Source organism: Triturus cristatus, chromosome 5_1 (assembly GCF_964204655.1).
Source record: "Triturus cristatus chromosome 5_1, aTriCri1.1, whole genome shotgun sequence".
NCBI classification, from domain to species: Eukaryota; Metazoa; Chordata; class Amphibia; order Caudata; family Salamandridae; genus Triturus; species Triturus cristatus.
In genome coordinates, this window is record NC_140587.1 from 92,124,671 (window position 1) to 92,152,020 (window position 27,350).

The 27,350-nt window shown below is 41.4% G+C and overlaps 1 long non-coding RNA gene across 1 annotated transcript in view; it reads left to right on the forward strand.

Moving 5' to 3' along the window:
- The window catches only part of LOC146830290 (uncharacterized), a 40,063-nt gene extending 13,198 nt beyond the window's left edge, over window positions 1-26,865 (forward strand). The window contains exons 2-3 of the long non-coding RNA XR_014961145.1: window positions 26,001-26,186; window positions 26,767-26,865. This is a non-coding gene — a long non-coding RNA (uncharacterized LOC146830290). The remainder of the gene's footprint in view (window positions 1-26,000; window positions 26,187-26,766) is intronic.
- The last annotated feature ends 485 nt before the right edge of the window (window positions 26,866-27,350 follow it).

A 27,350-nucleotide genomic window follows, 5' to 3' on the forward strand; every position in this document is an offset into this window, starting at 1 on the left:
AAAGAGGTAGTCTTCAGGTCAGGCATGTACCTTTTGCATATATGGTGTCAATCTGTTCAGTAGTTCCTGAGAAAATTGCAGTTAAAAGTACATAAATATCTATGTGCGCGCACTGTGCGCGCACCGTGCTCGCACGGGGCGCGCACCAAATGTTCGCGAGCGTAATTCTGATTGGTGGTTAGATGTCAGTCAACATTCCAATCGGTCGAAATTAGGAAATGTCGGACGCCATTTTGTGTGTGACAGTGAAAAAGAAAGGTGGAGATCGTGAAAAGGGGGCAGGGTAGAGAGTTCCTGACCCCCTAGCCTTTGTCAGGGGGTCCCTGAAGGACCCCGAAGGGTGAAAAAAACATTTTATTTTTTTTCAAAAAATCGCGGGGTGCGCGCACGGTGCGCGCACCCCCCAGCCGCCATTTTGAGTTTTAGAGGCAGAAGAGAGCTAAAAACACAAGTGGAGAACGTGAAAAGGGGCCAGGGTAGAGAGTCCCTGACCCCCTAGGCCTTCTCAGGGTGACCATGAAAGCCCCCTAAGGTCCCAAAAAAAAAATAATTTATAAATATTGCGCGGTGCGTGCATGGTGCGCGCACGGTGCGCGCACGGCGGCAAAAAATTAATTAAAAAAATAGAATTAAAAATCAAGTTTAAGTGTTTAGATGTTGCTTGGCTCTAAAAAGAGCCATTGTGTTCATTGAGTGTTTTTTTGTACCTACAAGTAAGTACCGATGCAGAGTCTAAAGTTCAAGAGGAAGACTCTGTTCCCTTCATCTGTGAAATGTACACCGCCTCCTCTATAAATGCCTTGCATGTTGTAACGCAAGTTGTTGTGGTATATAGAACCCATACCATAGTCTCTGAGGAAAGCAGAAACAGACTTATTGACGTGCTTTTTTGCTTTCTCAATCTGCGGACAATATTGGTTGGACCAGTTCCACTTTTGCCTTTGGCATATATTAGAATATACAAAGGTAGTTTGTGGAAAAAGTGACATCAATTGCACAAAGGTGTCCTTAACAAGCATTTCCAGACCTACCCCAGTTAAAGTGCCTAGGTCATTTCCACCACAGTGCACAATTATAAGGTCAGGCTGTGGGAGATGTAGAAAGGATTTCACCAAAGGCATTAATTGGTGCCACTTTAACCCTCTCTGACCAATCCATTTAATGTCTACATTTGACAAAGCAAGGTCTTTCACAATACCTCTTTTTTCCGCATACTTTTCACTCCAGTAGACATAGCTATGACCTACAATCCACACTGTGAACATCTTTCAAGGAGATCTGGATGCACTCAGAAGGTGTCTTTCAGTAGAATGGCAATATGAAAAGAAAGATAGTTGTAAAATGGAGGCTTACATACTTTTTTTTAATAAAAAGAACTCATTGGCTGTTTCAGACCATTCAACACTAAAAACTAGGCTGTATGTTTAAATTTTTAAAAGCATGTTTTGTATTGGTTCAGAAAAATGTGTTCCCACAGAAGATTACTTTGGATATGCTGTTAGGTTTGAAAAGCCAAGCACTCTTGCTCTTTGGATTAGAAACATTGTGTGCTGAATTTCTGACCTCTCTGCTCACACCAGTGTTCCATGATCTGTTGCTATGGTAGCAGGCAGAAGTCATGTTGGGGGTAGGTATCATTTGGAAAGGGTTGAAATTTGCAACCAATAGAAATGTGTGTTTCAATTTAAAAAAATGTGGGAAGCAATGTGATTTGAAGTTAACATGTATATGTGTGAAAAAAGAGAGGGAAATTTTGCCATTTAGTGGTTCTGGTGCGAGGAGTACAGCTCAGAGATTCAGGCTCTGATAATCTGCTGTGTGAGTGGCACATTTCTTTCTCAACTAACTACTTTTTTTTTGTCCTCATTTGCCTTACCCCTCGTAAAATAAATAAATAAATAAAATAAAAAATAAACCACCTTTTTTTCATAGAATGTCCCGTTGAACCAGCTGTTTATTTGCAGCACTTCAGGCAAAGACATTCCAATTACTCAAAGGAGGATCGTGGGAAGAAGATTTTTACTCCACCAAGGATTTTACATATCCTGCCGGACCATAATGCTGGGAGGCCCTTTTGTTGATAGTCCGAGGAGTGATATAGGCATAATCATAGGACCCGGGGAAAAAAAAAAGAAAAAAAGAAAAACCCCGGACTCCTTTCTCCATGACCTCAATAAATCCTAAAAAACAGATTTTTCTTATTACAGGATCTAGCCATACCCACTTTAGACACTTCATACAACGATGTCAACCATTCTGAGTGAGTCGGTGGTGAGGGCTCAACCCAGTATTTGCATATTTGTCTTCTAGCGATAAGAATCGCATAGAAAAGTAACGATCTTGCAGGCCCCCTAATGGTATCGTCCAAACCAAAAATAAATAACGGTAAACAGATGGTCAGAGGAACCCTAAGAATGGATTCCATTGATGAAAAAACTTTGCTCCAAAACTCCTCTAGCAGAGGGCAGTCTTTAAACATATGTATGTCCGATGCTGCTAGGAGACCACATTTATTGCATGCTTTATCGGGCTGGAATTTTGATAATCTGAGAGGAGAAAGGTATGCTCTATGGGCTGTAAAAATGTGATTGCGCCTAAGCCAAGCAGGTTTAACAATTTTGAACAGTGTATTAAATGAATCTCTCCACATTGCATACTCATCTGCTGCCCCCATAGATCATCTGCTAATTTAAACTCGCCGTCTACTTCCTCTACTATTGCCCAGTACCATATAGAGACCTCCCTTCTCACTCTAGGCTTTGAAACAAGTTGCTCCTCTAGATTACTCTCCCTTCCTAAAGGCCCGGTACTCTTAGCCTGTGACTGTACCCAGCTTTTCAATTGGATATATTTAAATTTTGAGAGTCCGGGCCCAATCATCTCATAGAGCACATCCCAGGGAGGCAGGTCGGCACCATCGAGTAGGTCTCCCCACGTCAAAAACCCTGCTTCTCTTAAAGGCTTGCTCAAGCTATCGCGGAAGCATGCAGGAGTGCCAGGGGAATTCCATATTGGGGCCTTTCTTGAAAAATAAGCCAACCCTATTCTCCTTCTTATTGCTAACCAGCTACTAGCTAATGACTGAAGGATTTTTAATGTAACTTTTTAAAAGAATTTATGGTCTCCAAACTTGAACATAAAGCCATCTTCTGACAAATCTGAACCCCTCAGCATAGCCCGGAACAGGTGCTAGTGGGTGTCTTCAGCAGCATACGACAATGAGATAACTGGAATGCCCATGCATAATATTGCAAATCGGGCATAGCCAGACCCCCCTTCTCCCTCTCCCGCCTAAGCTTCTTCCATGCTAACCTAGTAGCTTTATGCTTCCAAATAAATGAGTTTAATTCTCCTTGACATTTTGCCAATTGTTTCATATTAAAGGCCAGTGGGATAGCACCAAAGAGAAACAATATATTGGGGAGGATAGACATTTTGACCAAGTTAATCCTTCCCAAGATTGATAAAGGAAGATGCACCCATGAATTCATCTGATTTTGGCATTCTTTAAAGATTTGTTTAAGATTAAATTCTGGGATCTTTTCCACTTCCTGGGTTATTCTGATACCTAAATATCTCATATTAGTGACAATGTGTTCCATGCCATGATCTCAGTTTTACTTGGATTAATCTCGTATCCCGAGATCAAGCCAAACTCTTCTGCGCGTGTGATGATCGTGGGGAAGGCACTGTCAAGATCTGCTGTGAAAATTAGCATATCATCTGCATACAGTGCCACTCTCCTCTCCCACTCTTCTAGTTTAAAAGGGATGATGTTATGTTCTTCTCTTAAAACCTGTGCAAAGGGTTCAATATATAGATTAAACAAGAGAGGGGAAATGGGGCAGCCCTGTCGCGCACCCCTGGTGATGGTAAAAGGATCTGTTAGAGCCCCATTGACAAGTAATCTGGCAATCGGAGCCTTATACAGTAATTCAATTGCCCGGCAAAAGCCAGCTCCCAAGTTAAACTTTCTCATCACCTCCAAGAGGTATGGCCAGTAAACCCGATCAAAGGCCTTTGTCGCGTCTAATGTTAATACTGCCAAGGGGAGGGAAAAGGAAGACGCGATGTCAATAGCACCTATTAGATCGTAAGTGAGGTCTGTTAATTGTCGCCCTTGGATAAAGCCCTTCTGATCTTGATGGATAACATTGTCCACTACACCCCCTAGCCTTTTTGAGAGGATGGCGGTGAAGATTTTATAATCAGAATTAAGGAGTGATATGGGGCGATAAGATCCACAGTCAGTAGGAGGTTTTCCTGGTTTTAAAACTAGGACAACTGTCGCTTCGCTCCAAGACCCAGGAGGGTCGTCTCCATCCAGCAATATGCTATTAAAAAGTCTCGATAGCACAGGGATTATAGACTCTTTAAGAAGATGATATAACTCTGCTGGAAGGCCATCAGGCCCTGTCGCCTTCCCTTTTTTGGTGTTATTGATTGCCATTCTAATTTCGTCTTCGGTGATTTCGTTATCCAAAGCATCATGCTGTACCCTCGTAAGACTTGGTAGCCTGATCTTATCAAGCCAATTACATCTTCTCACAGGGTCCTCAATGGTGTCATTGGTATATATTTCTTGAAAAAATTTACACGAAAAGCCACCCCAATGTCTAAATTAGATGACCGAGGTAAACTTTCTCCTTCCACCACTATCTGCTTGATATGGTTCCGGACCTGGTCCGATTTTACTTTCCACGCGAGCAATTTACCAGCACTTTCTCCAAATTCAAAATGGGAAATTTTGCTTGCTTCCCATCTGCGAGAGATTCTGTCTTGGAGAATACACTCCAGTTGTTTTTTTAGGGAATTCTTCCAGATCAGCCTTAAGGTTATTTCCTGGTTTGATATTTAATTTTGATTGGACTCTAGCCATATCCTCTTCTAACCCCTTAACAGCATTACTGAAATTCTTTTTCCTAAAGGAGGCACGATTAGTAATACAGCCTCTCCAATAGGCTTTCAAGGTATCCCACACAGTCGATATTTTCGCTGAATTCAGGTTTAAGTTGAGAAACTGAATAGTCTCAAGATTAAGAAATTTTATCTTGTCCTCCTCTAGTAATATAGTGCGATCAAAAGACCACGATCTAGGATTTTGCTGCTGCTGCAAAAGTGTTAAAGAAAAAGCTAATGCAGAGTGGTCTGACAGATGGGATGAAAGATGTTAAATAGATTTAATCATATCCTTAACGCATAGCTGAACAGAGCATAATCAATTCTAGATTTATGATGGTATTTTAGATTGATAAACGACACCCCAGGTTGGTCTCCTGCACGCTCTCTCCAAACATCTGAGAGGCCGATCTGTCTCATAATGCTTAATAGGGTAAAGCGTGATTTGGAGGGAGCCCCAGATCGTGACTTAAGCGATTTGTCTAATCCAGGATTTAACACAATATTAAAGTCTCCCATCCAAATAATGGGATCAGGAAAGTCAAGCAGATAGGTACTAACTGTATCTAAAAAGGAAGGATCATCTTGATTAGGTCCGTAGTAGACTACCAAGGTGAAAAGCGAATCCGACAGTGATGTTTTTAGTATAAGCCATCTTCCACTGAAATCCTCTCTACATTCGAGTACCTGTGCCTTTGCTTGTTTTTTAAAGAGAACCATCACCCCTCTAATATTGGCCGTCTGATCTGTGCAGACAAAGACATCGACCCATCTCTGTTTAATTAAAATTTCAGATGTCTCTGCTTTTAGCAGATGTGATTCCTGGATTGCGATGACTTGCGCAGGTGAATCCTTTAAATATTGTAAAATTCTAGCTCTTCTGTTCCTTGTACGCAACCCATTCACATTCCAGGACAGAAAATGGATTAATGCCATAGGATTCTTATTTCAAACTTTAATGCCATCCCACCGGCCCGACAAGATATTGACTTTAATAAGCTTTCAAGGACAACGGATAGGTTCTGAATAAACTGCAAAAAGAAGTTAAACCCAAAAAAATAACACTGGGGCAACAAAAAATGAGGACTTTTTATACTTTGACCCTTCCCAAACCCCCTCCCCCCTCCCATGGCAAACCCCACCCTTATTACTATGGCCTGATGTAAGGCCATGTTTACGTCTCATTGCTTCTGCTGATCCCCCCCTATCCCACTACTGGAGGGGTAAGGTCTAAAAAAAGTGTCCAATACATACACAAAAAAGACGAACCTACGTAATGTGCTACCATCGATTGAGAGTTAATTAGGAACCCCACTAGAAATAATATTTTTTTTTTTCCCTCTTTCCTTCTCCTTTTTTTTTTATTTTTATTTTTTTTATTTTTTTTCCCCTCTTTTTCCCCTCTTCTTCCCCCTTTCTCTCCTTTCTTTTCCCTTCTACTTTTCCCCCTTCTCTTTTTCTCACCATTTAATCTTTATTACTAATTTGTATATATGCATCTCTTTCTCTTCTTTTACCTTTCACCTTCCTGAAAGTCAGGGGGGGGGCATACGCTAGTATATTCAAAATTCCTAAGATGGTTCCGTTCAATCTTTCTCACTTCTGCCTAAGGACTCCATCAGCCTCATATGGAGATCTAATGTTAAACATTTTATTGTTATGCATAATCTTGAGGAAGGCAGGAAATCTCATCTGCACTGTGGCACCCAGTGCCCTGAACTTGTCCATTCTCTGTCCCAGTTCCCACTGGCGCTCCAAAGTTACTTTAGATAAATCCAAACGCACCTCATACGAGAAATCTGGTCCCTTTAATGACTTCGCCTTAAGCGCCAAGTTCAGAATCTTCTCCTTTAGCGCATAAGTGAGAAAGTTTATATGGATTTTCCTCGGTTTCACTCTCCCGGGATTCAATCAAAATGGATCCCTATGGATTCTCTGGATATCTTTTCCAAGGAACTCCAGTGACTCTTCCAGATTGAGAGAGTCCTTAAGCATAGCCACAATATAAGCCTTTAAATCACTCCCCTCCTTCCCCTCCGGGATCTTTAAGAGGCGTAAGTTATTCCTTCCTGAATTATTTTCAAGTGACTCCACTCTCTCCCTCAGGACATCTCCGTCCCTATGCAGAGCCTGAATTTTATCTTCAGCAAACCCAAGATTAGCCTTAAGATGCTCAACATAGCCCTCCAGATTCTCAGTCCTTGCATTCAGGAAATCTACTTTCTTTTCTAAGGCATCACATGCAGCTCTTATCTCGGCCTGGTTCTTTAAGGAAACCGCAAAACCTCGTTCTTTAATGACATGAAGAGGGCCTCTATTGAGTGAGTCTCCACTCCTACCCCTCCTCCCTTCTCACAGTCAGTCAGAGTTACAGCCTGGGTTGCATCCTGATCTGGTGCCGCTTCCGAAAAAACAATAATGGGCACAGCGTCAACAGGGATAGTAATCATACTATTTGGAGCTACGAGTGATGATGCCACAGAATGTGTCATGGGGGTATAGCCTGAATCAGTATAGAGTCTATGGTATTAATAGCTTCTAAGGCATTAAAGGTGGCAGAAGAAACAGAGGTTGACATAGTAGATAACATCAAAATATCAGGTGTACTGGATGCCCCCCTATTAGACCCAGCAAAGGTAGCAGGATTCTCCGTCCTGGAGGACAAGAAGGGCAAGACTCTTAGGTCCCCCCCTAAGATGGAAGTACAACACAACTCGAGGGGGGTCTCTTGGCTTGTGATATTTAATATCTGGGGCTGGACCCTAAAAAAGGAGCGAAGAGAAGGGGTAACTTTTACGATAGTAGATTTAGTAGAGGCCTTAGCAGAGCTCTTCTTGCTTGTCTCAATTACTCTCCTCCCCTTCACAGAAATGTTCTGAAGATTCTGAGGTATATACTCCACCTGAGACAAATCGGTTTGCTGCCCCCTTTAGGCGCCCGATTCTGGTATGCCGAGGGGGATCCTCTGAACCCCTGCCTCCTCTTCTAAACCCCAGGAAACACAGTCCAGTGACCTCTCCTGGGTATTCACCTCTCTCTTTCCCTTCCTTTTGCGCCCTGCTCTGCGTGTACTTTGCTGTTACTTTTGCAGAGTAATTTCAGCCCGACCGGCCTTCTTCGCTCGAGTAGAGAAACATATACTAGAACTCTCTAATAGAGGACTAAAAAGCTTCTTACCGGCCACGGTATCATGCCCCTGGTCTTCATTATCCTCCACCTCGGCAAAGACAGCAACCTTACCGGCTTTAGGGTCCTTAACGCCACTCTGCAATAGGTAAGCTCCGATCCCCCTTGTGCTGACGCTGTCTGAGCTCTCCCGGAGGAGACCGCGAGCCGCCGCTCTGCGACCACATCACAGCTCCAGGGCGGCTCTGTCCCAGCGTGGCAAAAACAGAGGGCAAGAGAGACCGGGACTCATTCAGGGAGCCTCTCCAAAACCTCAACGTAGGTAAATGTCGTCTAATCTCCCGCAAAATCTTCTCTTAAACCGATGATGGCAACATGTGTTCTCGCTCAGTAGGATAGGGGAGAATGCAAAGCAGGGATGTGCGCTACCGCTCAGCTAGCGGGCGCCATGTTTCCCTTGCTCACCAGCGCTCAACTAACTACTTTTAAAGGTGAGTTATGAATTTGAGAGGGGATGTATGTGGTGTATTTTGATATAAATAATAGAAATTTGTTTCTTCTTTCAAAGTTGTGTTTTACCTTTTATGTTTTGGAAGATATTTAACTGCCTTGAACTTGTAAGATATTATGGAGTATGTCTTCACCATAAGTTAAGGTGTACTGGTATCACCCATGAATACTGTTTTGTGCCTAGAATCACATCATGAGTCTGTGTGCACACAGGAATTGTTGTCAGAGATTTAATTTGTGTTGCTCTTGTTCTGTAAGACTTGCACTCGTAGGAAAGGGGCAGCTTGTTTTCTTGAACTGTGATGGTTAGCATTCAGCAGAAATCACTATCTCACAGATGAGAGGCAAATGCTAACACATTTGAAAACAACAGGGTAGATTTTCCTTCCACTCCTGCAATGGGTGAGGTAGTTCCTACGTGTTCAAAACTCCAATTAACCCTTACTACAGGTGATCTTACATACATCTCTGCAGTCTTCATGCAGTTGTGCAAGCGTCCATGCAGATCTCTCTTGCACCTGACAATACACAGTCTCCAGAAACACACTCTTAGCACACAGCCATCTGCTTCTCCTGCACTCCCATGCTTACTATTCAGCACTGTGTGGTATTTCAGATAGCAGTGTGTAACGCTAACACATTCAACATCACCAAGGCTCATTTCCTTTGCTCTAGTCTAATCACTCACCCAGGTTCCACATGCTCATGGTTTCATGTGCTCTTTTCTGCCTCTCTAAACTATAAGGAAAATGTGTCAGGCTGTTACAGTAATTATCACTTGCTCTACCACAGTAGTAAATGTGCTTTGAAATTGCCAATCAAATATCGTTTTCTGCCTAGAATCACACCATGAGTCTGTGTGCACACAGGAATTGTTGTCAGAGATTTAATTTGTGTTGCCCTTGTTCTGTAAGACTTGCACTCGTAGGAAAGGGGCAGCTTGTTTTCTTGAACTGTGATGGTTAGCATTCAGCACAAATCACTATCTCACAGATGAGAGGCAAATGCTAACACATTTGAAAACAACAGGGTAGATTTTCCTTCCACTCCTGCAATGGGTGAGGTAGTTCCTACATGTTCAAAACTCCAATTAACCCTTACTACAGGTGATCTTACATACATCTCTGCAGTCTTCATGCAGTCGTGCAAGCGTCCATGCAGATCTCTCTTGCACCTGACAATACACAGTCTCCAGAAACACACTCTTAGCACACAGCCAGCTGCTTCTCCTGCACTCCCATGCTTACTATTCAGCACTGTGTGGTATTTCAGATAGCAGTGTGTAACGCTAACACATTCAACATCACCAAGGCTCATTTCCTTTGCTCTAGTCTAATCAATCACCCAGGTTCCACATGCTCATGGTCTCAAGTAGCTGTTAGGACATGTGCTCTTTTCTGCCTCTCTAAACTATAAGGAAAATGTGTCAGGCTGTTACAGTAATTATCACTTGCTCTACCACAGTACTAAATGTGCTTTGAAATTGCCAATCAAATATCGTTTTCTGCCTAGAATCACACCATGAGTCTGTGTGCACACAGGAATTGTTGTCAGAGATTTAATTCGTGTTGCTCTTGTTCTGTAAGACTTGCACTTGTAGGAAAGGGGCAGCTTGTTTTCTTGAACTGTGATGGTTAGCATGCAGCGCACATCACCATCTCACAGATGAGAGGCAAATGCTAACACATTTGAAAACAACAGGGTAGATTTTCCTTGCAGTACTGTAATGAGTGAGGTAGTTCCTATATGTTCATAAGCAAAATTAACCCTTACCACATGTGCTCTTTCATACATCTCTGCAGTCTTCATGCAGTTGTGCAAGCGCCCATGCAGATCTCTCTTGCACCTGACAATACACAGTCTCCAGAAGCACACTCTTAGCACACAGGCAGCTGCTTCTCCTGCATTCCCATGCTTACTATTCAGCACTGTGTGGTATTTCAGATAGCAGTGTGTAACGCTAACACATTCAACATCACCAAGGCTCATTTCCTTTGCTCTAGTCTAATCACTCACCCAGGTTCCACATGCTCATGGTCAAGTAGCTGTTAGGACATGTGCTCTTTCCTGCCTCTCTAAACTATAAGGAAAATGTGTCAGGCTGTTACAGTAATTATCACTTGCTCCACCACAGTAGTAAATGTGCTTTGAAATTGCCAATCAAATATCGTTTTCTGCCTAGAATCACAACATGAGTCTGTCTGCACACAGGAATTGTTGTCAGAGATTTAATTTGTGTTGCTCTTGTTCTGTAAGACTTGCACTCGTAGGAAAGGGGCAGCTCATATGATAGGATTTGAAAAGCTCAAAAAAAATATAGTAATATATTTAAATTACAAAAAGGTATTTTTTGTTTAGTTTCCTTTAGGTATGGCTGAACAACACTGAAATAAATTAAACATGCCTTTAAAATCAAGAAAGAGAAAAGAACAGCAAAAACATCTATATTTGAAGACAACTGGACAACAAAAACTAGTTGAAGAACCTCATGTTGGAAAAAAGAAAAAGTCTTCTGGTAAGCAGACTAACGATTTTTTAAAAAATATCCTCAAACATAGAAAAAATGTAAAAAGTATATCCTCTGCAAATAGTGTTTCAAGAAGAAAACAACAAGACAATAGAAAGAAAATACTAAATGCTAATGTACAATCAGAAGCAAGAAAGAATGACTTAAAAAGAAAAACAGAATTTCAAAACATTCGTCAAAAAATGTTTCAGAGAAGAGTGGTGTTCAATTTGCTAAAGGATGTGAAAAAATATAGGAAGAAAGCAATATTTTATAAGAAAAATAAACATATTGAATCAATTGTTGCAAAGGCTTTGGAATTAAAAAGAAAACTATTCATTTTAATTTTGAACAGGATCCGTACATTAGATAAAATAGTCAATGTAATGAAGTCAAAAAGCAAAAGGAAAAGAGTAGTGAAAAAAATAACTTTTGTAATGTGTTCTTAGGAGAATGGAAGAATAGTTCAAGTGCTGAACCATTTTTTAATGAAGAGAGTTATCTTCAAAGTAATAGTTTGCTGCATGCAGTTGACACCAGTGGTCGAATTTATGAAGTTAAAGATGGTTGTGTAATGGAAAAGGAGAAAATGGTTCCAAGAAATGAAGAAGAAGTGTTAGCTGATGAGGTTATGGGGAAACGTCCTAAAGCCCCAGTGTACACTTGGAATTGTAGTAGTATTTGTACTGTACGACAAGAATCTATTGATAAATTACGTGACTTTCTAAGAGAATATAGTAAAAAAAAGTGTTAAACAGAAGATTAAGGTGCTTCAAAGACTAGATCCATGCAGAGTGAGAAAGAATACTGGTTTGCAAGGACATTCTCTGGCTTGTCTTTCTAGGAAAGTTTGTCACAGTGTTTTTCACCATTTTAGGATGCTGGCAGTACATCATACTGAAATGAGAAAGTTTGTGAGAAGATTGTATTTTGCTAAAAGTCCAGCACTAAAGTTAAATGAGTTGAATAGTGCTCTGTTGCGTGAATCTGTATCAGATGTAGAGAAGGTTACTGATGATATTCAGTTTTGTTACTTTGGTCCAGAACAAGAAAGTGCAGGAAATGACTCAGTTATTGAAGAAAATGTGGAAGAGAATGTAGAACCCACTGTTAGTAAAAATTTTGAAGATCAAATGACAAAATGTTCTATCATCTCTAATGAAAGACCAAATATTACTTGTATTTGTTGCCGGTGAAGCCATTATAAAACTCAAACAAGGAATGTTGATCTCTATAAAAAAAAAGTGAAAAAGAAAATAATTATGAGTGGAAGGATTTTGCTACATATTTGTTTCTGGAAAATTGTTTTGATTTGGGTGAAGATCAGCGTATTTGTAAATACTGTTATAACAAGTTAGAAGAAAATAAAATGCCAGCTAGAGCTGTACATAATAATTTAGAATTGGTGGAAATTCCTGCAGAACTTAGTGATTTAAATACGTATGAGCCTATACTCATTCAATGAGTCCATCCGTTTCAGACTATAGTTCGAATGGAGCCCAAAACAGGTAAATTTCCTCCTTCAGATTTACAAAGAGGTTTAAAAGGAAGAGTTGTCTATTTGCCATTAGATGTGAAAAAAAATATTGAAACAATTGATGCAGATAGTTTGGAAACTGAACCATTAGTTATTCTGGTTAATGGTGTACCTACAAAGAATAAGAAAATTTGGCAGGAGCTAGTAGATGTACGAAAAGTACAAAGAGCAAATTTATATTTGAAAAGAAATAATAAGTACTATGAATCAATTTATATGGATGAAGATGAAGAAGTTTTACTAGCAGACACAGGAATACCAACTGGGCAAATTGAAAAAGTGGATAAGTCAAAAGAAGAAGAAATATATCAACATTTCAGCATACATCCTCTTCATTCTAAAGAAGTTATGGGAAACACTATTGATCTGTTTCAGATGAAAAAAGCAAAAGGAACTCCCGTGAGTGTATGGGAGGAGAGCTTGGAAGCTCGTTGTTTTCCCCAGCTGTTTCCTACAGGAAAAGGTGGACGATATGATGAACGTCCAGTACAGATTCCTGCTTCTGAGTATCGGACTACAAGATTATATGCAGAAGATCCAAGATTTTGTCAAAGTATTCCTTATTTGTTCCATCTTTTATTTGAAAGTGACTTGTCTGCACTATCTTATGCAGTAAATCACATTTTAAAAACTGGAGTACATCTACATAATGTGTCTGCAAAGGATTTTATGAACAAAGTGCAACAGCGAGATGATCATTTGGAATCTCAATTGATTAATCTGATGGCTTGTCAGCGTGGAACTAATGAATATTGGTACCGACGCCATGGAGAATTGAAATGTATGTTACGGAATTTAGGAACTCCTACATGGTTCCTTACCCTAAGCTGTGCTGAGTACGCTTGGGATGATTTACTGGATTTTCTTCGAGAGGCAAATTCAAATATTGAAAACATCCAATACAAGACAGCAGGAGAATTGTGCTCATTGGATCCGGTTAATGTTTGCAGATATTTCAATCATAGATTTGAGGCTATGATGTCCTTCATCTGCAATAAAAAAAATCCACCTCTTGGAGAAGTTGTGGATTTCTTTTGGAGAAAAGAGTACCATGCAAGAGGTGCTCCTCATATTCATATGCTGTTGTGGATCGAGGATGCCCCAAAATTTTGAACAGATTCTGATGATGCAGTTTTATCTTTCATTGAACAATATGCAACATGTGCTATACCTAAAAGCACAGAAGAAAAAAACTTAAAAGAGCAAGTTTTACGTTTCCAAAGTCATCGGTGTGGAAAATACTGTTGACGAAAGTACAAGAGTAAAGATAAATTCTACACAAAATGTCGATTTGGATTTCCACGACCTGTTCTTTCAAAAGGAAGAGTAAACAGTTTTATGTCAGCTGTGCGACATACCATTACAAGAAAATCTCCGAAAAATACCTACAACCTAAGAACAAAAGAAGAGTCAAAATATATAAATGACTACAACCCAGTCATTTTATCCATGTGGAATGCTAACATGGATATTCAGTATGTAGCTGACAATTCTATTGCTGTTGCTCGGTATGTCACATCTTACATCACTAAATCTGAGAAAACGGAATTGAAAGAAATGTGGGAAGAGATTTCTCACGAGAAGACTGTCAGTAAAAAGCTATACAGTTTCAATTTAAAGATGTTATCGCATCAAGAAATTGGGTCATACGAATGCTCAGATAGGTTATCATCTGCAAGTCTGTACTCCAAATCCAGAAGAATAATTTGGGTAAGTTTAGGCCTTGCAGGAATGCGAAATCGGGTACTGAAATCTATTCGAGAAATTGAATATTTAGCAGAGAACGAACCAGAAAGTACAGACATTTTGAAAACAAATATGTTGGACACATATTACCCAAACAGAAGTCATCATCTTGAGAACATGTGTCTCTATGAAGTGCTGCAGAACTAAATTTTTACACGGAATGCCACAGAAGACATCAACAATGGAAAATATAAAGTCATTGGTGAGGAAGGATGTTTGGTGAAACAAACAAAAGGAAGTTTGATTAATCACAGGAAGCTGAGTTGCGACACCACTGACAAAAAGGAATTTTACTACTTAGCACTTTTACAGCTGTTTAAACCATGGCGGTCAGAGGATGAATTACTTGGAGATTTTCAGAGCTATTTATGAAGAAGTCACAAAACAAATTGATCATGGATTACTACATGAAAATAAAGAGTGCTCATGCACATCATTTGAACCAATCAGAATGTATGTGAGTGGACACGCTGGAACTGGAAAAAGTTTCTTAATTAAAGTAATTAGAAGCTACCTACAGAAGAAAACTGATTCACCATTTTGTCTTGTGTTGTTACTGCTCCAACTGGGTTAGCAGCATATAACATAAAAGGAATTACCTTACATCGTTTGCTAATGTTACCAGTAGAGCATGAGAACAAAATAGAATACCACAAGCTAACAGGAGAAGCATGTTTTGAAGTTTCAAGAGTGTTGAAGAAAATGAAAGTTCTCATTATTGATGAGGTAAGCATGGTATCAAACTTAATGCTTGCCTTTGTGCATTTAAGAATGCAGCAAATTCTAAAGACAGACTATGATGTGTTATTTGGAGGAAAACATGTTATAGTTTTTGGGGATCTACTGCAGCTCACTCCAGTTAAAGGACAACCAGTATTTAATACTCTTGCACATGAAGACACGAAAAAGTCATTGGGAAGTATAGGTAATGTGAATATTTGGTCATACTTTGAGAACAAAGAACTCATTACCAATATGCGGCAAGCAAATGATGATGATCATGCAAGTATTCTCAAAGATATCAGAATTGGACTACTCACAGAACATGGCAGAAAAGCTTTACAGAGTTGATTGCTATGTAATTTGTTTCCAACAGAACAAATAGTTCCAGAGAAAATATACAAGAAAATTGCAGAAAAAAATACTGTAATCTGCTTAATGCCAACACTACATGAATGCTCTATATTCAATGAAGAACTTTTGAAATTGGGAAATGAAGAGATTATGAAAATGGAAGCCGTGGATAAAATACAGCATGAAGGAATAACTATTATATTGACAGGCAAATTGAAAACTAAATTGGATTCTCTAGAGAAAAACATATCAAACAGCTGGTTTAGAAAAGAATCTTTATGTATGTATGAACTGTCAAGTAATTTTAAGACGTAATTTGAATGTAGAAAAAGGTTTAGTGAATGGAGCTATGGGTAAAGTTGTGGGTTTTATTAATTACCAGAAAAAAGATGGAATTGAATTTTTTAAAATAAAATTTGATCAGATTGAAGAGGTTAAAGACATTAGTCGTTGTTCAGTTCGTTTTTTGCTTGTGAAAGACTTATATGTACGTAGGAAGCAGTTTCCGTTTTCACTAGCATATGCTGTAACTATTCACAAATCTCAAGGATTAACTGTAGATAGTGCTTTTGTAAACATTGGATCTAGTGTGTTTAAAGAAGATATGGCATACGAGTGAAAAAATGATCTGGTTTATTCATGATAGACATTGATGACTCAAAAGTTAGTGCTGATGCAAATTGTGTAAAGGAGTATAATAGATTAAGAAGAAGCTATGCTCCTCATTTAGGTCAGTATCCTGTGTTTGAAAAACGTGTTGTTTGTCGGAAAAGGAGAATTGAGAATATCAGTAATGAGGATGTACAGAAGAGAAAACAAAAAGAGAGTGATGTGATTGCAAGCAAAAAGAAAAAGGACAATGTTGAAGAGGTTGTTGGTTGTCATTTTGAAAATAGCTCTGGTGTCAACTGCTACGCTAATGTAGGGCTGAATGTTGTATTTAATCTTGAAAGTTTGCAAGAGCAGATAATACTAAATCATGAAAAAAGATTTTTTTCTCTGCTGAGTTTCCTTTATGAGAAGTTGAGTAATGATAAAACTAAAATAGAAAGTGCTTCTGATGTTAGAAATCTTTTAGATGTATGTTCTGGATGTACACAGTTTACACAAAATGTCCAGCAAGATGCACAGGAATTCTTAATGTATATGCTTATGGTACTGGAAGATGAAGGGGTAGAAATAGAAAATATGTTTGGTCTCTCTTATAAATGGGATCATTGTTGTGAAAACTGTATGAACACATGCAGCACTAATGTTGATTCTGAAAGGTTCATACATTTAACATTACCAGAGAGTAAATCAGTGACTTTTTTGTAAATTATTTAAAGATGCAAATCACAACATGGAATGTTCTCAATGTAAATCAGAAATGTTATCAACGTTATTTTTAAAGAAATATGGACAGTATATAATTTTAATGATGCAACGTTGTAGAGCTGATGGAACAAAATTGGACACTTTAATAAAGAAGTTTGCAGGAAATCAATTATCAATATCAGGAAAGACTTTTGTTGCAGTTGCAATAACTTTCCATGATGGACCTTCTATAACTTCTGGTCATTACACAGTTTATCTAAAATGTGAAAAAGGCTGGACACTGTGTAATGATTCTCAATTGATTTTCATGCAACGTTTGCCTGCAGAATTACCAAATTCCTACTTAATTTTTCTAAAACCAAAATTTTAGATACAAATTGCAGCATCTGAAGAAACCATTATTTCGATTTTATAGGATTACCATTGGATATTTCACCTAAAAAGGATTTAACCCCTTCGCTGCGGCGCGAATTCCGCCGCAGCGCTGGGGGGGTTTGAGGTAAGCGCGGCGCCGCCACGCTCATGACGGAACCACGCCGTCATGAGTCACGGGCGAGCTGTGCTCATGACGGCGTGGTTCCGTCATGACTCCACCCACTTGCGCTGATCGCCCGCACAGGCAGGGAAACAGCGCCACGTGGGCGGAGCGGCCGCCAACGGCCGCACCATGACGGAACCACTCCGTCATGAGCACACGGCGCCCGTGGCTCATGACGGAGTGGTTCCGTCAGAAGCATGCAAGGGGTTAAAAATTACCATTTGGCCTCATGGAAAGGTTAATGTTTCTATTGTGGACTTCTTTGACAGATAATATTTTGGTGTATGTGCTTAAGCAACAAGATTTACAGACGTTATTTATTGCAAATAGTTATTGTTCTTAGAATATATTTTTAATATATATGTTACATTTCTAACAAGGTATGTTTTACTGAGGATAGATTCAGGGCTTTTTTAAACAATCTTTCAGATTGTTTATTTTTTTGCCCGCTGTTAAGTGATGAATGCAATTGATATCACTATTTTCAGTGAAATTCAATATATTCTGAAAACAGCAAAAAAAGGGCAAAAAAATACTTTGTTAAATATGAAAATATGTGTACTGTATTCTAAAATGTATTGTTAAATATTACTACTTTTTTTCTTTTTTTTCAGATCTAGAAAGAAAATTTAGGAAATTGAATCAATTTTTCTTGTAATTAAAAAAACCCATTTATTTCTAATTAAGTTATTTTGTTGGTCAGGTAAGTTTAAAATACCTGTATTTCTCACCCCTTCACTTTCATGCTCCCTTTTCTTCACTTCTCCTCACTCTGCTTTTCTCATTCCCCTTCCCTCTCTCTTCTTCCTATACTGCTATTTCGTAACTCCCTCACTCCTTCTCTACTACTCCCCTAGGTGTACTGCCTCCATCACTATTTTTTCAACCATGTTTCTCTCCCTGTCTCCATATGTCTCAGTCATTCTAACTGCCTTACTCCTTCTCAGTTTCTTGCTCTCGGTCTCTGTTTCTGTCTCCCTTTGTCTGTCTTACCCTTAATTTCCTTAACATCTCTGTTTCTACCACTCCTCCTCTCTCCATCACTCATTTTCCATCTATGTTAATTTTTTAACCTTATCTGTCATTCTCCTTCCCTCACCTTCCCTAACTGTCACTATCCTTTACTCATAGTCACTCCTATTCTCCTACTTCACTTCCTTCTGTCTGTATCTCACACCCCTTCATCTTTTCGCATTCTTTCCTTCACTCTCCCTCACTCTCCTTTGCTCATTGAAATCCTGACTCCCTTTCTCTCACTCCAGTTTCCTAAATCCCTCCATCCCCTCACTCCCCATCTTTCACTTTCCCTTACCCCCTTTTGTAATCCTCATACCCCTTATCTCACCATCACTCCACTTCTCTTACTTTCAATCCCTTTACCCTGCTGTACTTCATCCGCTTCATCTGTTACTCCCTTTTCCTATCTCCGTCCCTTACTCCCCTTTTATCACTCCCCCTCCATCACTCTCCATTACTCACTGCCATTCCCTTACTCATTCACTCTTCTTACCTGTATCCTCTACCCTTAGTCCTTTTGTTGCAGTCAGTCTTTCACTTCTCTTTCATGACTGATCATACTTTCCTTTTCTCACTCATTCTGTCTGTCCTTTCCTCCTCTTCACTCAGTCATTTCAATCATTCATGTATACACTACACATTCATTCAATAAAATTACAACACAGTATATTAGGAATATAGCTCTTCTTGGAGAAGTGAAGTGAGTTCTGAAAAGAACTGTTTTTTTTGTCTTTTTTGTTTTGTATTTTTTTTTTTCGTTTTTTAACAATTTTGTATTTTTTTTTATTTTTTTAGAGCACCAAAAAAAACTGGTAATGAAAAACTGTTCAACTGGAACAAAAATAATAAATGAAAAAAATTATGGGCTGGAGCATGTGTGCTGCTGTATTTTGTTTTCGATCAAGTTAATACTGCTCTCAGCGTAGCAAAGAACAGCATTGCACACATTACAATGTATGTGCACCTTCTGGAAAAGTGGGCGGATGTCCAGTGACCTGGTACATGGAGAATCTGCGGCCGCAGATGATGTGCTCGGCTGAGCAGGTGGAGGGTTGTCTCTTAGGGCTCTAGTTGACTCTCGAGCATAAGGTACAGGATGCACTTGAAGTGTCTCAACATTGAATAAATACTAAACGAGTATGTCACCTTCGGGGCATTCACCTTCGTTTGGCCCTCTGGAAAGGTGAAGAATTTCCAGATAAAAGAGTCTTTTTGTTTGGTCTGCCTTGGTGGTACCACAAAGGTCTCCTCCTCACTCCCTGAAGTAGACTGCTGTTCTGCCATTTTCAAGTAAAATTGAACTAGAATAGCTGTTCAGCTCCTTGTCCCAGGAAATAAGAAGAAATAGTGAGGGGAGTGGGTGTGGTGTTTGAAGATTCTGGAACAGAAACTACTATGAACCAATGAAAAGTGTTATTTCGTAATCACATGACTTGCCACGTGCGCATGGTGCTCGCACGTATGCGAGTCACGGTGCTCGCACGTATGCGCGCACAGTGCTCGCACGTATGTGCACACGGTGCACGCACGCATCAGAAATGAATTACTTTTAACCCGATCTCTAAAACATGAAAAGGAGGCAGGGAAGACACTCCCTGACCCCCTAGACCTTCTCAGGGGTCCCTAAAGGACCTCGTAAATCAAAAAAACCCATTTTGTTTAATAAAAAATATTGGCGGTGCACCCACGGTGCACGCACACATCAGAAATGAATTACTTTTAACCCGATTTCTAAAACATGAAAAGGAGGCAGGGATGACACTCCCTGACTCCCTAGACCTTCTCAGGGGGTCCCTAAAGGATCTCGTAAATAAAAAACAAAATATTTCGTTTAATAAAAAAAATTGCCGGTGCGCGCATGGTGCGTTCCTCAAAAAAAAAAAAACATTTTAAAATGTTTATAAGTTTATAGAAGATATTAACTATGCTGTTCAACTTTATCCAAATTAAAAAAAAAAAGAGCTGAGCCATTCCATATTACAGGATACAGTCAATCTATAACTATATACATAGGTAGTTTATTGTAAAATAAATATATAAAAAATATGATAATACATACATAAATTAGCATTTAAAAAACCTTACAAATTCACTAAAAAAAACATAGGTTTCACACACGTTATAGTTAGGAATTAGCATTTAAAAACCTTGCAAATTCACAGAAAAAACCATAGGTTTCACACACGTTATAGTTAGGAATTAGCATTTAAAAAACCTTGCAAATTCACTGAAAAAATCATAGGTTTCACACATGTTATAGTTAGCTGGACATTTCACTCGTACAAAACCATTGAAATTCCCCCATTATAGTTAGTTCAGATAACTATAACTCGCGCGACCGCCACTCTATCACAAGGATGATGTCATCAGTGATGTCATGAGTGATGCCACTGACCATGTCATGAGTGATGTAATATGTGACGTCATCAGCAGTGGATTGCGGGCGCGCGAGTTATAGTTATCTGAACTAACTATAACGGGGGAATTTCAATGGCTATTTGATGTGGAGCGATGTTCGTGGCTGTGATTGCCTTTGCTCAATAAATGGTGACCAAAGAAAACTTACCTGTGTGTGGTCCTCTCTCAGCAGGCAACTCGTTGGTTTGATGTTTAGTGGCCCCGCCTGAGCCGCGAGAGTGACCCTGCTGCACTTGGCGAAGTCCTGCTGATGTGTCAACCGGCATTTCGGCTTTGGAACAGGAAGGGTGATTAAGCAAAGTGAAGTGGCAATCCTGAAACCTGCATGCCGTTCTGCATACCCCACTTGGGATTTCATTTCAATTAACGAGGGTGGAACCTTGCAACTCACTGCAGTAATATAAGCACTACATCGACCATCAGGCCGCAGGGTTGGCCACGCCCACAAGGGCGGGGAAGTTATCTTTTAAATGTCGTGCTTGAAACAATGCCGGTTTCATTCCTTGGTAGTCCAATACCTCATGAAGAAGTGCTCCCTCAGGACGAAACGTGTCAGGAGGACTATTTGATGTGGAGCGATGTTCGTGGCTGTGATTGTCTTTGCTCAATAAATGGTGACCAAAGAAAACTTACCTGTGTGTGGTCCTCTCTCAGCAGGCAACTCGTTGGTTTGATGTTTAGCGGCCCCGCCTGAGCCGCGAGAGTGACCCCGCTGCGCTTGGCGCAGTCCTGCTGATGTGTCAACTGGCATTTCGGCTTAGGAACAGGAAGGATGATTGAGCAAAGTGAAGCGGCAATCCTGAAACCTGCATGCTGTTCTGCATACCCCACTTGGTATTTCATTTCAATTAACTAGGGTGGAACCTTGCAACTCACTGCAGTAAGATAAGCACTACATCGACAATCAGGACGCAGGGGTGGCCACGCCCACAAGGGCGGGGAAGTTATCTTTTAAATGTCGTGCTTGAAACAATGCCGGTTCCATTCCTTGGTAGTCCAATACCTCATGAAGAAGTGCTCCCTCAGCACGAAACGCGTCAGGAGGACTATTTGATGTAGAGCGATGTTCGTGGCTGTGATTGCCTTTGCTCAATAAATGGTGACCAAAGAAAACTTACCTGTGTGTGGTCCTCTCTCAGCAGGCAACTCGTTGGTTTGATGTTTAGGGGCCCCGCCTGAGCCGCGAGAGTGACCCCGCTGCGCTTGGCGCAGTCCCGCTGATGTGTCAACCGGCATTTCGGCTTTGGAACAGGAAGGGTGATTGAGCAAAGTGAAGCGGCAATCCTGAAACCTGCATGCCGTTCTGCATACCCCACTTGGGATTTCATTTCAATTAACGAGGGTGGAACCTTGCAACTCACTGCAGTAAGATAAGCACTACATCGACCATCAGGCCGCAGGGGTGGCCACCCCCACAAGTGCGGAGAAGTTAACTTTTAAATGTCGTGCTTGAAACAATGTCGGTTCCATTCCTTGGTAGTCCAATACCTCATGAAGAAGTGCTCCCACAGCACGAAACGCGTCAGGAGGACTATTTGATGTGGAGCGATGTTCGTGGCTGGGATTGCCTTTGCTCAATAAATGGTGACCAAAGAAAACTTACCTGTGTGTGGTCCTCTCTCAGCAGGCAACTCGTTGGTTTGATGTTTAGCAGCCCCGCCTGAGCCGCGAGAGTGACCCCGCTGCACTTGGCGCAGTCCCGCTGATGTGTCAACCGGCATTTCGGCTTTGGAACGGGAAGGGTGATTGAGCAAAGTGAAGCGGCAATCCTGAAACCTGCATGCCGTTCTGCACACCCCACTTGGGATTTCATTTCAATTAACGAGGGTGGAACCTTGCAACTCACTGCAGTAAGATAAGCACTACATCGACCATCAGGCCGCAGGGGTGGCCACGCCCACAAGGGCAGGAAGTTATCTTTTAAATTTCATGCTTGAAACAATGCCGGTTCCATTCCTTGGTAGTCCAATACCAGATGAAGAAGTGCTCCCTCAGCACGAAACGCGTCAGGAGGACTATTTGATGTGGAGCGATGTTCGTGGCTGTGATTGCCTTTGCTCAATAAATGGTGACCAAAGAAAACTTACCTGTGTGTGGTCCTCTCTCAGCAGGCAACTCGTTGGTTTGATGTTTAGCGGCCCCGCCTGAGCTGCGAGAGTGACCCCGCTGCGCTTGGCGCAGTCCCGCTGATGTGTCAACCGGCATTTCGGCTTTGGAACAGGAAGGGTGATTGAGGAAAGTTAAGCGGCAATCCTGAAACCTGCATGCCGATCTGCATACCCCACTTGGGATTTCATTTCAATTAACGAGGGTGGAACCTTGCAACTCACTGCAGTAAGATAAGCACTACATCGACCATCAGGCCGCAGGGGCGGCCACGCCCACAAGGGCGGGGAAGTTATCTTTTAAATGTCGTGCTTGAAACAATGCCGGTTCCATTCCTTGGTAGTCCAATACCTCATGAAGAAGTGCTCCCTTAGCACGAAACGCGTCAGGAGGACTATTTGATGTGGAGCGATGTTCGTGGCTGTGATTGCCTTTGCTCAATAAATGGTGACCAAAGAAAACTTACCTGTGTGTGGTCCTCTCTCAGCAGGCAACTCGTTGGTTTGATATATATATATATATATATATATACGAATATATATATATATATTCACTGAAAAAACCATAGATTTTACAGACGTTATAGTTAGGAATTAGCATTTAAAAAACCTTTGAAATTCACTACAAAAAACATAGGTTTCAGGGACGTTATAGTTAGTTGAACATTTGACTCATATAAAACCAGAGAAATTCGCCTGTTATAGTTAGTTATAGTTAGGCCTGGGCGAAGCACTACGCTACGCTCGCGTAGTTTGCGAAGTTCGCGCTACTTCGCACTACGCGAACTGCACGTAGCACAGTGCGAACACGCGTAGCGCAGTGTTGCGTAGTGCTGCGGTCATTTTTTGCTTGCTCGCAACCGCGAGCAAGCAAAATGACATCCTGGCGAGACTTTTTCCTTGTTCGCGATCGCGAGCATGGAAAATAAACCTCCCGGCGAGATTCCCAACGCGAGAAGGTCAGGTTTCTCATTGCGAGGGGTCGCGTATGCTCGCGACCGCTCGCGATGAGAAACTACCAGTTCGCGTTGAGAAAGCTGCAGCTCGAGTAAAAATCTACTCGAGCAGCAGAAAACTACAGCTCGCACTGTGCAAGATGCCATTTTCAATGATTGCACAGTGCCGGTTGCTTGTCCGCACTGTGCAATCATTGAAAACAACATCTTGCACAGTGCGAACATGTTACTTCGCAGTTCGCGAAGTGCTACGCGTAGCTCGCGTAGTGCGAACTTCACTTTGCGTAGCTTCGCGAAGTGCTACTTCGCGAACTACGCCCACCCTTAGTTATAGTTATAGTTAGTTGAGCTAACTATAACTCGCGCGCCCGTAATGCACTGCTGATGATGTCACATATTACATCACGCATGATGCGCATTTCGTATCCAACGAGTTCGTGGCACTGCGTCCCGCGTAACATCATATACGCATGAAGTCACCCCAGGTACTACTTTGGTATCCGACGGATATGCAGTACCAAGCCACGCGTTACGTCATGTATGTATGGGGTCGCGCCTGCTGCGCGTTGCGTATTCGACGAGTACACGCTGCCAGGCCCTGTGTTACGTCACAGACGTATAGTAACGCGCCGGGTACGCCATTCCCTTTTTTTTGTCTCAAAAGTATATCTAAATAACTTTAAACAGTATATGAGAGCAAGCGATAATCTAAATTATTTTAAACATTTATATATTTCTAACTGTAATAAACTTATATTATGATAAATATATTTTGTCAAAATTGCGTCGGGTGCGGCCTCCTTACGCGCTCGGTGTGCGATTGCCATGTGACCTTTAAAAAAGCATTTGATTGGTTCATAACATTTCCCATTGTAACAGTTGTACGACCCCACCCATTTTACTCATTCTCTCTACAGCGTTTGATGAGAGACAACTTTTCTGCTTAGAAAGCTTTTTTGAAAAGTGTTTTCCTGTATACACATATCTTATACTACACACAACATGCAACGATCATCTTGATCAATATTCATGCTCTGTACATTAGCCTTCCACGTGCGATTGCCATGCATCTCAAACGTTCCATCAAAAAACAAATATATGTTACACGATGCCCCTGGTGTTTGCGTCTGCACATTATTATGCTGCCTTTCGGCCTGGGTATTGCTGGCTCTAAGGAGCATCATCAGCCACGGGCAGACTGCACATCCTAGATCACATGCCATCTCATTAACAATAGTTTCCGCCCTCCCAACACATGCTACACTAATCTAAATTGCACACTCTGCAAGGTCAAAACTACAAAAGAAACACACATGAGTACACTTCCTGGCCAGGCAGGAACTGAACAACGCCCAAGTCCCCGGAATAATTCTTCACACCCCTACGCTGGCCTGGCGTACGCAAGCCCAGCCCACTTGCGTACGTATAAATAGGATAACTACAACGCCACACGTCCCTCTTCTTCCACACTACCTCAAATGATTTGCCGCATCCACCTCGCATATCACAATGCGCAATGAAAAAAAAAGAAATGTATCCATGAGGTGTACTCCATCCTGCCAATCAACACGGGCTCTAAATTGTGAGATCCTACTGCCCATGGTCTACGAAAGGGATCCATGAGGTGTACACTCTTCTGCAATCAACACTCCATTTGAATTGTGTGCACTGCTGCCCATAGTGTTTGCTCACACAACAATGACAGCAGGTAAGCAGAGCGGCCTGGCTGCACATGGCCTCCAATTGAGCGCGCTGCGGCGAGAGGGGTGGGATGCATCACCCTGAGTGCGCACGTGCAAAAAAGCGATGTTGCCATGCGTAATGATGTGATCTCTGACCTCATTCAGTTACATCGGTCTAATTTTAAGGACCTGCTGGACCGTACTGTAGGCCTGAGCCAGCGGGCAGCACTGCCCTACAGACACATGGTGTTGGCTTTTAGGACACTGTAGTGAGCACCTTACTAAGTATACATGCACACAGGCTCCCGCCACTGCATTACACGGACACATAATGCTTCTAGCATGCGCTCTGTTCCTTTGTATGTGAACGTTGGCATAACATATTATTATTTAACCTTGTGTATTCTCGTGCACTCCAACTCCTCTTTGAACCATGATTACCACGAACAGTTGGTAGATCGTACTTCAAAAACGAAGAATGCACTCAACTCCTATTTTCTATCAAGCTTGAAATAAACCTTCATTTACCTCCAGACGTTTCCACCATTAAATTATTTCTCCCTTTTCAGACATTCCATTGATTGCCACAAGATGGGAGGAGCGGGAGTTGACCCCGCAATGATGCCCTGGCATTCTGACACCTTCCAGCGTAGTATCAAGACACCGTCCCCAACCGGAGACCTGGTCTATCGGACAAACATACCCCGGACCAGGAGCTTGCACCAACACATCGTGGGACACACCAGCGGTGGCAGGTGAGTAGTGGAGCCTCGGTGTGCAAGACCTACAATTGAGAACAGTGCGGGGGAAGGGGTTGGGGTGCAGCACCCTGGGTGCACAGGTGCATGCAAGCGATTTTCCCGTAGCTAATAATGTAGGACTATATTATCAAACAACGGCGATAACATTATCACCACTTTAGCGACAGGAAACTGCTGCTAAAGCGACGATAAGGGGTTGATAATATGCCCTTGTAAATTCCCATTGAAGCCCAGGTTCACACCAGCTCCTAAACAATGTTATCGCCCTTCCTTCATAATATGGCCCATAATCTCTGGCCTCATGTATTTAATTTTAAGGACTTGCTGAACCACACTCTTTCTCGCAGACCCCAGCGACCTAGACAAACGGGTGATGGAGGGTAAACACTAAGGGCTGGGTGCAATAGGCCGACGCTCTGTCTCCTCCTCCCTCTCTTCTTTTGACTCTCCCTCCCCTTCTCCCTTCCACCCACTCCCCCTCCCTTCCATTCTCACTATGGTCCTTTCATTCGGACTACCTTTCTTTACCTCTTACACATAGCACACATACTTATGTTTCATTTTTGTCTTGCAGGTTTCCTACGCTGCTTCCACTGGAGTCCAACCTACATTTTTTTTTTATTATACTGTTCTATTAAAGTTACATTTCTGTTTATTTCTGTTTTAATAAGGGTTACTGATTTTTTCAAATAAATAACTGAGTGTATAGGTCTTCTTTTTCTGACGACACTTGTCTATTGTTTATTGTGAAAATCATCTGTTTATAGGAGATTTTAAGGACAACATTATTTAATATTAGAGTGCACCCACCAAATATATTCTAACTGACTATTAGACAAATGAAGCCTGGGTAATTGTAGAACTGCAAGAGTTCTATGGGTGAATCACTTAAGTACTGCCGGTGTGATTACAGAACAAATAAGGCACTGCCTAGGACCACCGAGGCTTCAGGGACTGCCGAGGCCCACCCTGCATATTTAAGTACATACCCGGAGTGTGGCGATCCCCGGACTTCAGTTGGCCTCGACCCCCCCCCCCCCGAACAATTAGTAAACAATACCCGGGAAGGTGGCGCTCCCCTAGGCTGCAAAACGTCTCTGTGCCCTTCCACCCCTAATTTACATGTGACATTAAGATCCCCAGTCCTACAGGGACCCC